General features: G+C 41.5%; 1 protein-coding gene across 6 annotated transcripts in view; it reads right to left on the reverse strand.

Annotated features, from left to right (window-relative positions):
* The window catches only part of ldb2a (LIM domain binding 2a), a 93,345-nt gene extending 90,197 nt beyond the window's left edge, over positions 1–3,148 (reverse strand). For all 6 annotated transcript variants that reach the window (XM_029512068.1, XM_029512067.1, XM_029512066.1 and 3 more), the window contains exon 1: positions 3,062–3,148. The gene's annotated coding sequence lies outside the window, so the exon portion shown is untranslated. The remainder of the gene's footprint in view (positions 1–3,061) is intronic.
* Positions 3,149–18,042: the final 14,894 nt, after the last annotated feature.

Below are 18,042 nucleotides of genomic sequence, written 5' to 3' on the forward strand. Positions count from 1 at the left end.
AATGTACTTTTAGTTGGATTTATTGTCAATAAAAAAACCCACTTCAGTTTGAATGTTTTATTTTTGTGATGAATTACAAAGATTCAGACTGTTTAAAAAATAAAAAAGTAAAAATCCCACTCTCTGCAGACATGTTTGAATCTTTTGATGATGTAATTGAGGCTAAAAATTGCTCCGATGTTTATCGATTCCCAATTTTTAAATGTCTTCAACTGGATCACTTATGTTTTTAAACACATATGTGGCTCTCATCATTATATTTATTGAACCAGTGCAGATCACAGAGCGTCATGTTCCTTACACCACCGTTGTTAGACAGAAAATGCAGTTCCACAATTTAATGGCTGTTGATCTTCTGCTGAACTGAACACAATAATCAGAGTTTCGCCCTGACCTTCATTGCTTCTTTTATGTTTCGTTCTGTCTGCAGATGGTATATTTCATTAAGTGGGAAAATTAACAAGTTAACTCCAGTCTTAGGTCTCTTTGTCGAGGATTGGTCACACCAATGCAGCTCAGCAAAGGAAAATATACTTAATCTATGACTTCAGGACTTTGTTTTACATACTTTTACATATTGGTTAACCTCGGGGGACAACAAACCTGAATTAAATTATACTGAACTGAATAGGAAACCAAATGTGCCTTGAGAGTTTGTAGTGTTGTCTCATGTGCGTTATCAGGATGTTTCAAGCTCAGACCTTTTGTTAAATGCAGCACGCAACTCACCAAGGATGAAGAAGGAGAGGCGCTTTTAGTTGAGAAACGGCAAGGTGAGGGAGACAAAACACTTGTGGATGAGAATGGAAATGGGTCAGGACACATATAGACACTCTGCTTCTGCTGGGTTCCCTCTTGGTGTTACTATGGTAACGTACCCGATCTCCCTACCTACCTACCTACCTGCCTGCCTTTAGCGCACAAACTACACACCCTAGCAGCATCGGTGCTACAGGTTTTGCACCTGAACGCACCGATGCTGCTCGTGTTCAGAAGAAGCTCGGAACACGTCTTATCCTGTCTCACAGCCGAGCGTGAAAATATAAAGTTGTAGTTGTGTTTGATGTTCCTGCTGCTGGTTTAAACAATTACATTCATTAGATTTTTTCTTTTTAAGTGGAACCAGCATGCAGGAAGGATGTTTTGTGATATTTTGAAGCTGGGATTGTTATTAATAAAAAGAAGCCGACTGTTGATTGACAAGGAGATGATGAAACTGAAGAACTACTAAAAATAGAGCCGAATTTCACGGTGAAACACAACGTTCAGACTGCAGATAGAATAAAACACTGTCTTCTGCTTTGCAAAATTCAAAGAAGTAAAGCCTGACCAGATTCCTGCTCTTTGTGGACCCCACTGAAAGTAAAAACTCTCAAACTCCACTGTGAGTGGTGGGAAGCGTGTCCCCTATTTTGAGAACACAACTGTTTTCCAAATATGGATGAAATATACCCCGGATGCCGGAGCAGCAACTTCTATGGTGGAATCTCATTAGCATCGTAATAGCTTCCAGGCTCATTTGCATTTTGCCGTGAGTGATTTTTTTTCCCACTCTTTCCTCTTTGCTGCTGGATGGAATAATAATAATAATAAAAAAAAAAAAAAGAAGAAGTAAAACTTTGAAGCACTATATTTTATTTCATTATTTAAGTTAAACAAATTGTAATTGAAAAGCACTTTTCAATTATGCTATTTCCTCATACTGGTGACAAATGAGTCTCACAGTCATGTCAAGCAATTATGGGAAGACACACAAAACTACAAACTAATATTTGCACACAGGGATGACGAATTAGTGTAAATAGATTAATACAGGGAGAAGAGGCGTTTAGTTCTATTTCAGAAATAGCTTGTGCGTGTGCACGAAGGTAGAGTTTAAAATCCTATTTGCACCGTTACACTGAACTCTGCAGGTGAAGTGACACGACACAAAAAAACTGTTGAGTCCACGTCCACCGAAAACACGACACAATGATGAAAACACACCGATGCTTGGTCAAATTACACAGCTTCAAGTTCAGAAAATGCCGAATTACATATTTGCAGAGATTATCCGGGCTTTTGTGAGACAAGCAGCCCCTTTTAACAAGGTAGTAACACACCCATGTTCGTAACACAACGAAGCAAGCACACGGTGCAGCTTGTTAGACATCCACACTCCTTTTCTTATGCTGAATTTTTTGCAGCAAAGCAGCTCAGCGAGCAAAGAGTTAAAATTTTCAACCAGTTCTGCCTCTGACACACACACACACACACACACACACACACACGCTTGTATCCCCACAACCCATCACCCCTGATCACACTCAGACTCACTCACGCACACACACACACACACACACAAACCCATAATTCCCAACACCCCTCCTCTCCCTCCTCACCCACCGCCTCCTCCTGCCTCCCTGGGCTCACCCTTCCCCCCTCCTCTCCTTCGCCTCCTCCTCCTCCATTCTCCATCTCTGCCCCCCCCACCCCCCCCCACTTCTTCAACCCTCCTCCCTCCCTCCCTCCCTCCCTCCCTCCTCCACCACCACCACCACCACCGCCGCCGCCGCCGCCCCCCCTCAGGTCAGTTAATAAGCGAGCCTGAGCCTGTGCCTCAGCTTGGCTGTCTGGAGGACATGCAGAGCAGTGTCTCCTGGGAATTGGCTCATGCAGAATACTGCTCCGCCGAGAGAATGGAATTTTACCCTTGCTAGGGCTCCCAGCCGCACAGCGCAGCAGGAAACCTGACACACACACACACACACACACACACACGGATGCACGAGCATGCACGCCAACACGTGCTGCAAATCAGCACACAAACATCCCAACACACGCACACACACACACACACACACAGTAAACAGTGTGGTCCCAAGAGTGTGTTTCCAGAGATGTGGCTTCATCCCTTTAAGAAAAGTGACCACTACCTAAGAAAAACACTTATTTTCCTCCTGAATCATCAAGAAGCCATCATTAACTTAGTGGTGACACAGTCTTCAGGGACACGTGGTGATAGTCTGCGGAGCACAAAAGCCTCCGTTTCAATCAAGCAAACATAAACACACACGCTCACCGACGTGGGGACATCAGTGGGTACAGCGCTGCTAATGAGTTGCCCCGTAGATTTGGAGACTGTGGCTTTTCCACACTTCTGTCTTAACTTCAAGTGTTGAGAGAGTCAGCCGCCCCACCACCCCACCACCATCTCCTCCTCCTCCTCTTCTTTCATTCCTCCTCGAACCCACAGCTCCATCTATCGGCGTCCCTGCGCTAAAGTCTGTAGGCGACGGAGAGTAAACACTGAGCCACTGGAAAGGATTCAATTGGATGTTGTAATCACCATTCAGGCGAGCAGGGAAGTATTTCATGTTTCATGTAAATTAAAGAGAGCGGCTGTAAACAAGTTTCACTGTAAGTGAAGAGAGAAAGTGAAAAGATGTTTGAAGCTTTGGAATAATAAAAGACAGGAGTGAGAAGAATTGCATGTTCTCTCTTTTGGTGACCTTTAACCCTTAATTTGATTTTGTAGATCAACTGTTTCCCCTATTTTTTTTGGCTTTTGTTTGTGTTTTTGTTTTTGGCACATCAGACTGTCTGTGAATTTGACCTACTTGGTTGTGGAGACTGTGATTCAGGATGAAATGACAGAGGTCTGATGACTCATGTTGTCCAGTGAGGCTGAGCATGATTCATGCTTCCAACAGGATTTTATTTACCCATTAAAAACAATACTCACTGCACATAACGCACAGGTGGAGCAGAGAAATCCAGGTTTTGCTATAATGACATTATTAGGGAAGACTGAATGAAGGCAGCGCTCAGTATTAGTGATTGTGACGGTTTTCTCTCTCCTGATGAGATTTCGCTGAGTAAAGGAAAGGATGGGATCCAATCCCATTTTCCGCGCTCGTGGCACGTGCACAGTCTGGACAGGACCTCCAGCGAGAGATTCCACCACCTTCATGTATAGATTACCTCCTCTGTTCCAGTGGGATTAGCAGCCGTGCAGATTGTAAACCGGCGTCGCTGCTGGATTGAATTGTTCACAGACAAGACCCCTTTCTGGTTCCTCGCTGTTAAACAAAACAAAACAAAACAAAACAAAAAAAAAAAAAGAAAAATATGGGGCAGCTTAGATTGTAAGGCATCTTTGAATAACAGGCAATTATAAGCTGTGCTGAGTGTGGTTTGAACCTCATCATAAACATGACAACTCTCATTTTTACTCAACCCCTTCTTACATCAACATGGAAATATAACCAGAAAAATCATATTTATAAAGGAGGTGATATGGGTGTAGTGTGGTAGACACACACACACACCGTAATTGTAAATGAGATTCTTTTTTTTCCAAACTAAATGTTACTCTCCACCCCTCCAATACACCATGACAGGGGTGGAAAAATTGTGGAAATGGTGGAGAAATAAAAAAAAAAAAAGAAAAAGTAGAGACAGACACACGTATACACATACAAACGCACACACACACACAACACAACCACAACCCTCAATAAGGGCCTCTCCATGAAATGCTGAAGCCAAGGCAGCATTTACATCATGAAAATGTTTCAAATGATAATAAATAAAAGCCGACACTTTACGCAGGAAATATTCCTGCACTTTTTCACTTTTTAAGCATTTCCCATCTGCAGCATTTGTCAGGTATAGCATGCAGAGGTTATCATTATAATTATTTTCCCCCCTCTTGTGGAGCACCTCCAGTGTAAAAGCCCAGCCTGTCTGGCTCTGGCTGTTTGTAGTGCAGCAAGCCGAGGCAGCAGCGCTCTCTTTGGGATTTAGCCTTTCAAAAGTCCTCGTCAGATTTTGCAGCGCAGACGTACTTCTGCTGCTTGCCGCCCCCACATCTCTGCTCCCCCCACCCCCGCTCCCATCTCCTCCACCACCACCACCCTTCAAACCGCCACCCCTCTCCCCCACCATCAACCTCCTTCCCCTCTCCTCCCTCTCTTTCTCTCTCTCTCTCTCTGTCTGCTCACTCTGCTGCAGATGTTTTGGATATGTTTTCTTAGTGAGGAAGCTTTGCCAAGTGCCAAATGCAGACAAAATAATAATAATAATAATAAAAAAAAGCCCCTTGGTCATCTCCGGCAGTTGCTGGTGAGGTGGTGGTGGTGGTGGTGGTGGTGGTGGTGGTGGCGGTGGCGGCGGCGGCGCTAGGCCAACAGCTGGTGAACGAGACGTTAGAGTGAAATTCCACAGACAGGGAGCGGTCACGCAGGGGTTAGCCCCAATGGCTGCCAGTGTGCACATAGCAGGGTCCTAACAGCCCAACCTGCAAGTGTCGGCGAGCTAAAGTCAGAAAAATCTTCACGAGACTACAGAAAATAAGTACAAACTGGCTCATCTCTATGCTTCAGGCACTCTGGGTTCCAGTGTTTGTGGGGTTTTGCACCTCAATGTGGCAAACATTTACTGAAAGGATTTCAGTTTCAGCTTGGCTGGACCAGATTAGTTCATTAGCTTCCCTCTCTCTCTTTCTTTTTTTTTTTTTTTTACTTTCCTTGGCCAAATAAAGCAAAAACAGAAATGTTGTAATAGGGAATACACCTCCGAATGGTCTGCAGAGTGTTGATTGTTCAGTGACAATTTTTCTGCGTGTTGATTATGCACTTGTAAAGCAGATTCAGTTTGGAGACCGTTCAAAACTATTCAAGTCAGAAATTAGCTCTGATGGGAATGAAATCACAGAAATACTGTTGCACCAATGGACGAGAGCTTTGCCGTTTTTGTGCATTCAGTAGTGTGAGCAGCAGATGAGCGCCTAGTCTTTTCTTTTTTTTTTTTTTTACTTTGGCATCAAAATAGCGTTGACAGCTTTATTTGCTGCTATTTTATCAGTATTTCAACAATTCCTTCTCCAATCAACTTTTAGTGTCTGTGTCGGCAACTTCCCATGAAAAAGAAATGAAAGTTTTCATGTGTTCATTTCAGCAGCTTCAGTAGATTCTCTTCCAAAAAGTTTTTCACTTTTTTCCCCCACTCCCCCACCCCCAATCTACATTGAAAAAGTTTTGTCTTGTTCATCATCTGCACCCTAAACAATCTGTATTTTGCCCAAATCGGGTTCCGTCATCCGCCCTGATCACCATCTGGTGTCTGTCTAACTAACCGTGAATAAACATGTTACAAATTGAGATGCATCAGCTCAGCGGTTTGAACAAAAAAAAGTAGAATTTTAGTGATGATTTTTTTTGGCCTTAATTTTAAAAATCGGACACTTTGAGGGACTTCATCAAATCAAATCTATTTATATGGCGCCAAATCATAACAAAGTCACATCAACGCACTTTATAAACAGAGCAGCTTTCGACCAAACTCTTCATGGAGTTGTTAAAGAGACCCAGAAGATCCGAAAGGGGCAAAGTGGCAGCCATCTGCCTCGACTGGTTGGGTTGAGAGAGGGAGAGATTTGGGGGGGGGGCTGTGAGAGCGAGCGTGAAGTAGAGGAGGTGGAGAGAGGACGAGAACAGGAGGAGAGAGGAGCCAGGATGTACCTGGAGCATACAGGTACAGAGTGTTTACAGTGTGGAGGAGGCGAGCAGGCAAGTCAGCTGAAAACATTTCCAATTCCAAATCAGTTGCTAAACATCTCCATTCTGCTCTTAAAGAAACATCTCCGTCTTTCCAAATGTGAGCTAATTCCCACCTTTTCGTCTGTTCAAACCTGCACGTAGCAAACGCAACCTTCACATCGTAGTCAGCAAACAGTCAAGTATGTATGACTGCGCTAACGAACGTCCGTCTCAACCAAATCACCGCCGCTGACATCTGTGTCGATGCCTCTCGGTTCAGTGTATCAGCCTCATTCTTGTTTTTTAACCAGTTATACCGTATATCTGTGGATCAATAAACATCTGCATCTTACTGGATCAATAATTATCACTGCGATAAACATGTTTGCACCGCATCTTTAGCCAACAACCATTTTCTGTGGCGGACGAGGCTGATGGGAGACCAAACTTGATGTTCAGGAGAGAAAGAAAGAAAAATAGCTGGCTGTGCTGCTACCATCCCCCATCTCGTAGGCATGGCAGCAGCCTCGCACACATGCGCCTGCACACACACACACACACACACACACACACACACACACACGCTTACTCATGGACACACATACACACAAATACACATGCATACAAAGCACACATACATAAACACACACTCTTTCTCTCACATACACACACAGCCCAGCTCTCTCTCTCTGCTACCTGATGTGAGGCAGAGAGAATATTCCAGAAACCAAACACAATGAATGTTCCTCTGCTATTCATACAAAACAGAAAATCACGCTGCGATGGTCCTAATTTAAATTAAAGCCACGCATTTATTTAAAGCTCCATTTTGTCTCAAGGATCAATTTCAAACCCCCGTAATAGAATGACCAAAAAAAAATAAAAAAAGAAAAAAAGAAAAGGAAGAAAGAAAAAGAAAGAGAGAGAGGAGGAGGTGGTAAACTTTATGGTATAGTTTCAGTAAAGTGTCTTTGAGAGCTTAACTGACCGAGTGTTTAAGGGCAGAGAGGAGCAAGGGTGATCTGTGCTTGCCCCGCTGCCCCCCCCCCCTCCAACTGCCCTGCACCCCCAGACTACAACACAGCAGCTCAGGACTGCTACATTTCGCTTGAGCGAGACTATTTTTTGGAAATCTAATATGATTTTTATTTTAATTCAAGACAACTTTCAGCCTTTGAACACGTATGTGTTTTTTTCAGCAGCATGGAGCAGCTGTAACGAGCCAGATTCAGAAAGGCTTGACAATGCTTTGTTTCACCGGTGTGTTAAGGTGTGGCCAGGTCTGGGACCGGACTGAATTTGGCCTTTAATGGGATTTCTGATTACATTTTGCATTTTGTGTATGTTGCATGTCGTCGTGATGCCTCCTCAGCTTGTGTTCTACTGAACAGGTAAAACTTTGGCTAAATGAAAGGCACGATCTGGTATCCAAGTAAAAAACAGTCACAGCAGAGACATCATGCTGGTGAATATTGGTGTTCATCAGAAATCTCTGTATGGGCAAGGCTAAAGCAGGTATGTGTGCTGAATTCTGATGAGCTCGGAAACAAAATAAATGCAAATTTTCAATTTACTATGCAAACTCTGCAATTATGTAGTCCAGACGCAATACTGCAAATATAAGAAGTCACAAAATTTGTGATTTGGCCTTTTGAAAAGGTTCACAATACCTTTACAACTATTACTTTAAGAACAACTGCATCTACTAATATTAGTAGCTCTGCAAATTATAAAACAACCTCACTTAGTGCTGATGATCTCCAAAAGAATAATGTACATTTTCAAGGAAAAATAATGTAACTCGGACTACTTCCTTTTTTTTTTTATACAACAAACTATACTGACGTTGTTTTGATAATTGCTAAGAATCCATGATAGGTATATCAATATATCAGAACATCAGATCTACGTGTGTGTTTTTTTTTTTTTTTTAAATCAGGTTTCTCTGTGTACAAATCTCCCTCCTGGGTACAGTTTGTACTTTCTCCTGCTGAATCTGTGTGGGTTTCCTCCAGGTGCTGTGGATTCCTCCCACAGTCCTAAAACATGCAGGGGCAGGTGAACTCCAACACACCAATGCCGCAGCTTTCCTATATTAATATTTAATAGCACTTTATGATGTAGTCGTAAGCAAATCTGTGTTTATTATGTATTTGTTCAAATCTATAACTCCTGTGGACAGCCGCAAGTGAAGGCTGTGAATAAACTCAGCATGAATGACAGAATATAGTAAATATTGTGAAACACAGCTCTAACAATTCAAAAGCAAATCAACACTTGCACATGATTCAAGTAACTATATTGCAGTGAATTATAAACAATGAATTGTGAATGTTACAGGTCTTTTATTGAGATTTTTAAGATTTTAATATATGATTTGGGAGATGTATATAAAAGGGAAATATTTTACTTTCACTTCGCTTAACTTCATAGAAAAACAAATGATCGGCACGTAAATGCTCTACTTACAAATTCATTAATATTAATCGCAGTCCAGGAGTTTAGTCAATTTCGATCAATTACGCACTTTCAAAACAGGATATTTAAAATATTTTACATTGTTTTATTACTAAATAAAACCTGTCTTTATGTGTAATTCATTATATGATTCCATTTTGGTAATACTGTAGTTGTCCTGAGGTTCAAAAGCATGTTCAGCCAATATCGTCGTGCCATGTACGATTCACCAGGATGTTTTTTAATATTTATTACTAGGCTCTGTGTAATAGGCATCATCCCAAAAAGGATCAATAGCGCTTCAGAATTGCAGCGCAGGAATTGGTGCAATCTCCAAGGCTGCTGATTGTTATTGGACTTTGCATAGTTTTGGGTTAGTTTTCTGGGCTCTGGTCTTACCAGCAGTTAGGTGCAACATGGGAATGGATAACTGTTTGAACAGAAGCCCAAAAGCTTCTGGCAACTTCATTCCAAATCAATGTTCGGACCAGGGCACCAGATAAATAGTTTCCCCTGAAAAAAGAGTGTTATTTTTGAGTTTTCTGACTTCAATCACCTCACACAGCAAAACATTCCCCATAAAAAAAGGAAATCAGGCAAAAAAAAAGTGGAGAACCTTTCTTTTTTTTTTTTTTTTGGAGGGCGTGGGTGGGTGGGGGGTGTTTTTCCCCTCTCAGAGAGGTATGGGTATTCAGGGTGGAGTCCAGTCAATACAGTCAAACACCAGTACAGAGTAGGACGAGACAGAATACAGCACAATGCAACTGTAATGTCTGATATGGGAGGGGGTCCCAATCTAGGATGGGACAGTGATGCTACACTATAGCAGCATACGTTGGGGATGGGTAAAGGTCAAGGTCAAGTCTGAGATGTGGCTCTAAATTGGGACATGGTTCTTCGGGCCTGACTGAAGGCTCTGAAGCTTGTTATTGTAAAGGTGGAGAACCAGTAAGCCCCCCCTCCCCTCCCCCGATCAGGGATGTTTTAATATGGCACCATGAGCTCCTGAAGACTATTCTGGACCGTTTGGTCAGGAAGGACGATTTTAAACTCTAAACTCTGGATTTTACAAGGAGCTGACGCAGAGACGTTACTCTGAGAGAAATATGATCTGTGCTCCTCGGTACCCAGGCAGCAGCGTTCTGGATCGACTCAGATCTGTCGGAGCAGACTGATAACATGGAATTGCAATGATCCAGGCTAGAAGTAACCGAGGAATGGTCCTTCTTTTCTGCATCTTTTCGAGAAGAGACGAAATGCGCTTTACTTTTCCCATATGGGTAAAAAAAAAAGGCAGTCCTTGAAGTTTGTTTAAGGACATATACTGATTGAAGATAACTGCAGAGAGAGCTTACAGCGGTGCTGGAAGCCAACAACATCTGGTGCAGCGATAGCACTAAATAAGGTGTTTCTGAGGTTTTTATGGCCTCGTTCATTAACAACAGCTTTGTTTGAGTGCAACAGCAGAATAGTGCAGGTCATCAAGGACTCTGTGCCCTTGTGGTGCCCTTGAAGTTTGGCATCATGGAGAAACCTCTCTGAAACTTGCTATCACGTAGAAATGGAAATAGAGCTGATAAATAGCCTAAACTGGTTGAACGTAATTTCCTTTGATGTCATTCAAGTGGCCCCATCTCTGTAATAAGATGTGATGGTCAGCGGTGTTAAATGCAGGACTAAGATCTAACAAGACAAGTACAGACACAACTTATGTGTCCAATGCAATAAGAAGGCCATTTGTAACCGTCTGTGTGCGATGATGCACTCTAGATCCTGACCAAAATCCTCAAACACAATATTGTTCTGTAGGAAGTCGCTAAACTGGTTGGCGACTGATTAGGGGGAGGAAGGGTGAGGCAGGGTGAGCTCTAATGAGCTTTATAGAGCAGGTACAATTGTGTTACAATGAGAGGAAACAGACCTCCCACCAAATATGAATACCACAAAGATGCAAATGTACTCAACTGTGAATTTATTATTCTGAATATGTTCAGAAACAAAAGGCTCTGGAAAACAGAGGGAGTGAAAGTGAACTGCTCCCCTCTGCTTCTCTCTGGCTATAAAAAAAAAAAAAAAAAAAGTAATAATAAAAAAAAGGGAAACGGGGAGAAGGAGAGGATGGGAGAGAAAGATGGTGAGGGAGGGGTATGAAAAAAGAGGCAGAGAGAGGAAAAATCCTGGGCCCTGTTTCTTCTATTTTTTTTTTATTTTTTATTTTTTTTTTTTAAGCAATGGCATCCTGTGTTCTTGGATGTGTCGTTGCCATGGCAACTGTAACTTGGTGACCTCGTTATTTCTGCCTAATCCCGCACTGAAATTATGGTTGCTCCACCCTTTTGCCTGGCTGCCCTGATAACATAATCATTGCAAATGAGGCAGGGGAATGGAGGAGAAGGAGAAGAAGAAGAAGAAGAAGAAGAAGAAGAAGAAGAAGAAGAAGAAGAAGAAGACGAAGAAGAAGAAGAAAACCCCCCCCAACATTTGGCAGAGGTTTTTTTTTTTTTTTTTTTTTTAAACCAGATCACCACATGCTGCTGCTGTAGTATATCACATACATCCACCAGTGTGCATTTAGTGCTGTTTTGGAGCATTCTCCCGGCAGCTGATGACGGGGCAGCGCAATTAGAATAAGCACTTAGCAATAATCGGCAGTGAGCGGTTAATAAACTGTATTGATTTCAGATCAGTCACGAGTTTATTACAGTAGAAAACAGTGCCAAGTCAACAAAAAGCGCCGCCATTCTCAAAGTTTGGAGACAATATCCTGCAGACGAAGACCAGACAAAACTAAATCTACTGTACGACACAGTGGCACACAGCAGATACATGCATGAGGCTGCACATAAACACCTGAATTATTGATTTCAGTGTTTGATTAGATTTACTTATTGGCTGGGGCACGAGAAGCACTCTGAAAAATTGATGGACTTTTTGAGATAAACATGCAAACTAATAAGAAATCCTCAGTCATGCCTATTCAATAATTCACCAAATTTACATATTATTATTGGCATAGCTCATTACTCTGGACCGGGACACACTTAAATATTCTAAAATTTTATTAGTTGGGTATTCTGTTGCATAAATTAACATGAATAATGAGGGATGAGTTCTCCTTTAAAGTCCTGATTCCAAGAAATACATCATTTAGGACCATGTAAAGAAAAATGGCTTTGTGTGGTCAAACAGGCAACAGAAAACTGAATTTTTTATGTATATTTACTGTCACTGCAATTAAAAATATCGTACTGCATTATTTTTTAATGATTTCTGACATTTCACGGTGCGTTAGAGTTAGCTGACGGTTTCAATAACAAAGTGTATAATATTCCCAATTCAACCATAATCAGCTGTTTCCATCTAAACAGAAATGCTATCAAGATTATAATTTTTTTATGTTAATATCATGCCCATTTTTGAAACGAGTCACATTCTGTAAGGGCTTTTTCTGAACAACAGGTTTTTAAAATAAACTAGCAGTGTCACATTATCAGGGAAAGCCCCCTGACTACCCGACTGCTTGGGATCACAATTCAAACTACAGTTCAAAAGCTTTTTAAAAGGCTATCGAGACAATCATTTCACAGGTTTGGTCAAACAGAATCAATATCATAGTATTAGCAGATAGTCTATTTATTTTATTTTTTTATTAGATATGTCTTATTTAATTTACTTTTGACATTTTGTGACTATTTCGTGCACTGAAAGCATGATCCTTTATTATTATTATCTTATATACCTTATTCCTTCATGCCGTAGACGTCCGTTGTGCTACGAAATAGCACATCATTGAGCAAAAGCAATGCAGCGGGTAATATTTTCCCCTCACAACAAATAAAGATGTATGGAGCAATGTAGGTTATTCTGAATCTCACTGTCCTGTGAAGACTCAATAAAACACCCGATGTGTATAAATCCGTGGCAGAACACAGTCCCCAACAAATATTCTGTTTGCTCCTGTCTTTTTACTAAAAATTACAGCGTCCTGCTGTTATAGGCTATTACATACAAAAATAAAATAAATAAACTAATTAGGAACTACTATTGAAGTGGGAATGAGTCGGAGTCACACTGACAGGGAAGTAAGAAGAACCCAAAAGATGGACCAATGCAATTTTGCCTTCAATACAAAAACACATACACATACTATTCTAAACTAAACTGTGTCGTAAAGCCATTTTACAAGCGTATAAACTTACTGTCGACTTTAATTCATCCATGACAACAATCTTTCCTCCTTGCAAGTGTTTAATAAATACTGTGTCCTAAAAAGAAGTTACAAGTGGAGATACTCTACTCAGAGATATAGCATTCATTCTGTACTTATTCAATAATAAAAACATGTTTTTGAAAACCCAGTTCTGTCAGTGGGCGATGTTTTGCTCTCACTATTTGAACACGCACTTTGGAGTTTCCGTTTTTGGTCAGACCACCTGAACCCAACTTGGTGCTTTTCATTGCAACAAAGCAAATAAGAAACCATGTGGTGCGGTCAACAGCGGCCACCGTGTCAATCCAACCTGAACCTGGGGGGGGGGGGGGATAATAATAAAAAAAACAAGCTCCTCGACCGTATCTGGAGGTAGAAACATGTTCAACTCTCACACAAGATGAATAATTTTCCCAGAGGTGCAGCTCTCGTTCAACAAAACAGAAATCGTGAGATGTGTTTGTGGCATCTCCGCTCTTTTTTCCAGTCGCCTCCATAGATGCAGAAGAATCAACAGCTAGAGCTTTGCAGGGTTAGAGTCTGTTGCACTGTCTTGCATCAGCATCAGGTCATAAAACACTGATCTGCTTGAGTCAGATGGGTCAGATATCTAGTGTTAGTGTGGAGTCTCACACATCTCCACTTTTAACACAGTGTATCAACAAATAAAGACATTGCAGACGTCAATGCGGATAAAAGCTATTTGAACTGGTGATAAAACCGCTCACAATGTAATCTAATCAAAATTCAACTCTCTCTCTAATCAGATTTGTATCTTACAATGTCTTTATGGGATGGAAATGTCAATCTGCAGTCCAGAGCTTGCAGGTTTAAATAAAACACAACTACGAGGCTTACATTTTTAAAATTTGAGTAGAATATCAGGATAACATTAGAATGCACTAACATATAAATTGCTATAGACATTAAGAAGATTTATCCCAGATGAAGTGAATGATTTTAAATCTTTTTTTCCCCCAGCGTGTCCAGTTACCCATCATGCATCATGCAGCGCCGCCTTGTGTTTGGCGCCATTTAGGAAATGCTAGCGTGCTCATACAGAAGCTGAACGTGGTTACCACGGCAGCACGGCACCGTTGTCATTGTGAGTATGTAGCTATAATGATGTTAGCTTTTAGCACGCAGATGCTATTATGGCGGTAATCGTTCAGACTGGCCTATAAATAATAATAATAAAAAAAACACCTTTGGACATATTCTTGATTTTTATCCACAGATTCATTTTTACATCGGGACATTATCTGTACCACTAAAAGTTTAACTGGAATCACAATAAATTTAGAGCTTAAGTGCAAATAACTAAGTTTATTATTTTATAATTACAAAATTTTGATCATCCAAATGGCAGATGTGATATCACTTTTTGAATGGCATCCCGTATCAGCTGTCACGTTTAATGTTTCACTGAGAATAGCTGTTAAAATGTTGTGCCTCTTATTTGGAAACATTTTTTTATTCATGATGAGAAAGGGGGGAAAAAAAAACTACACATGGACGACTTAATAAGATCTTTCTGATCCCCTCCCCGCCACTCCATCACCTTCCAACACCAACCCTACACCCCCACCCTCCTTCCATCTTTTACTGAACCTAGACCCAGGATGTAAATGAGAAACAGATGTGTAGGAGGGGAGCGGGGCACTGAGGAGCCTGTTTCCATAAAGACTGAAGGCTCAAAAGAACCAGAAAATCTCCAAACTTGGATCTTTTGGACCTGTTTCTCTCCATGAGGCGCCATCCAGGGAAGTCGGCGGGGGGAAAGCAGAGACAGAAACATGGAGGGAGAAACTGACAGACGGACATGTGGACAGATTGAGGGGTGTGTGTGTGTGTGTGTGTGTGTGTGTGTGTGTGCGCGTGTGTGTGTGTGTATAATCCGCCCATAGAGAGTAGCGCACAACTCCCAAGAGGCTTATCTTGGTCAGATCCTGTTGCTTGTATGGAAACTCTCAATTCAGTCACATCGTTTGTCCAGTGTATAGTACAACCCGTCCCCACACACACACACACACACACACACACACACACACACACACACACACACACACACAAACTCACAAACTCCACCGCCGCCACTGACCTGGATTTGACTGGCTGCTGCCTGCAGTATCCGCCCACATCTACTTTGACAGACCGACTGGCTGATGGAGGTTTTAGCTGAGAGAGAAAAACACTTTTATAAGTATTATTCATTAAAGATTGACCCACTGTCATTGTGAACAACAGCAGAAGCAGGCTGACATTACAATTAGCTGCGGCAGTATTCAGAGGAACAGTGCAATGAGTCCAAGGAGAAATTATTTAGTGAGATGCAAAACAAAATGAAATCGTCTTAACTAGATTTTGACAAAGTAGTTTCACCTCAAAGTCCATCGGGACCTCTCAGCCATGTCACAATGTCTTCTTCCACCTCAGTTTGCTCAACAGTGTCCTGGGAAGATATTTTTCAAAACTTGAATTATCAAGACAGGAATTAAAGCTCTTTCACAACCTTCCGATGTACTTCAGATGTAGGATTTAGTTGTGTAGTTACTATATATTTGTTGCATTTTAAGCACTGTATCACAATCAGTCAATCAATCATTGTATTTATCTACAGCCTATTATTTGTATGATGATTAGTCTACTAATCAGAGTGAGCGATGTTTCACTCTCACTAGAAGCAATGCACTTTGTTTCAGTTTATTCACGGTGTGCGTGTTTGTGTGTAATAGTGGGGGGTAGCTCACGTCTCAGGGGAGACGATGTAGACATCAAAAGGCTGTTTCCCTCTTACTCATACATTCAGGATGTGATTAAACATGACATTATTGCATGTAAACCAACCAGATCACCTGCTTTAGTCGCACCTTTGCTTCTTCTAACAATTTCCTCCCGTCATCACAGTCCTGTGTCGACCCCTAATTTGCAAACAAACGTTCAGGCTACATTGTAATTGGGCAAAAACAACCAGGAACACAAACCGGTGCGATATTCCTGGTCCCAGAAGTGACAGATGTGATTAGGTGGGTGACGTGTGATGCCGGCCCTCCACTCCGGCTACCGGCCTAATAACGAGGCCATTACCTTTAATGGCAGCTTGACTTCTTACCTTTTAACTTGCTGTTAAGATCACCTAGTACAGTATGGCCGGAGGCATTTATGTTGTATTTACATCTTCTGGGGCGTTCATCCAGAGACGCTCACATGAGAGCAACAGTACAAGAAACATTGAAACATTCATTAGTAGATTCCCCCATCATTAAAAAAAAAGCAACAAAAAAAAAAAAAAAAAACAAAAAACGGAGGGTGCAGAGATCAGAGCCACATGATCCCGGACGACAGATGTATCAAACACGCCTGAGCCGCTAACATGTGGGCCAAAGAAATGTTCCCTTTGTAATAAGAGATGAGGAGAAAAACACAGTAAAGTGGAGTCAGTGTCGGCCACCATACCCTGAGGCCCTGGGGCCCAGACTGCTGCCCTGCTCCGCCTCCATCGCCGACTTTCACATCTCACGAGGTCAGGATGAAGGCTGGCAAAGGACAGAGAACATATTCTAAATAATGTACTTATTTAGCTTGTAGCAGCTGTCTCAGTAATTTGGAAATGAGGCACATGTAGTCACACCCCGGTGAGACCTCACAGTATGTGGAAAGACTAAAAAGTAGCTCGTCTAATTTAACAAAAAAAAAAAAAAAAAGGTGGTATGATTTAGTAGTGAAAGAATACATAGATATTTTTGTTCAGATGGGAAATTAATGAACTGGATGAAGAACTGCTGCAAGGCTGGTCTTCAGTGTTTTTACTGTCACAATAGACACACCCACCACCAAAGGAGGCGTGTCTATTGTGACAATGGGCACAATGGACTGTCGCTGAAACGGATAGACCGTGTTTTAAGATTAAACAAATGAAATTGGGTCTAAACAGACTTCACATCCTCTTGTGTGAATAATATCAGAATAAAATCAATTTTTCATGCAATCAACGGCATTAAATAGCACACAGTTGTAAAATTAATTCAAATGAACACATTTGGAATTTGACAGGTGGTGCTGATGAACCGAAGGCGATTTAATCAGACAGTAAAAAAAAAAAAAAAAAATTAAGTTTTGGAACGAGCCATTTAGGCCATAAAATACAAGAGTATAGTCAAAAACTTCTCAAGTTTCAAGTTTCCAGAAACGTCTTTAATCTGTTGGTTTTGACCAAAAGAGTCCAAAGCCCCAAAATAATTGTCATTTCTACTCAATCAGTCCAACAATCGCAGATTAAGATTCAGCTCTATATCCAAATTATGAAATACGTAATAACAAAGAGTCACTCTGATTTATTGTGATATATCACAATAAAGACACTGGTCACTGGTCAGGCAAACAGACTCGGCACATCTGAGCTGATCTTGTACCGTGCACATTTAGACTTTTAAATCTGTACAGAGGAGCACATTTAGCCTCTTGTGACGCAAAAGTCCTCTAAGGGTAAAGCTCTCACACCAGCACATCGCTCCTCTGTAAACAGCCTGTGTCATACTGCGTCTGAACGGACAGTTAAAGTAACTTACAGGAGAATATTCTGCTGCATGTGCTAAAAGAAGACAGCGAAACACAAAGTTTGACAGAGACGACGTGCAAAGGAAGCCATCGCTGTCGGCCTGTCGTTACTGTGAGCGTGACACTCCTGACAGGCCCAGAAAACATGTTCCCACCAAACTTCAGTGTAATCACCTCTGAAAAAACACTCCAAAGACACCGGAGCCTCTGGTTTTCCTGCCTGTACGTGTGATCTTTTCTTTTTGCTTTGTTTTTTCAGTCAAAGGCTTTGTCAAACTCCTCACTTTGTGCATTTTT

The sequence above is a fragment of the Echeneis naucrates genome, chromosome 10 (genome assembly GCF_900963305.1).
Source record: "Echeneis naucrates chromosome 10, fEcheNa1.1, whole genome shotgun sequence".
NCBI lineage: Eukaryota > Metazoa > Chordata > Actinopteri > Carangiformes > Echeneidae > Echeneis > Echeneis naucrates.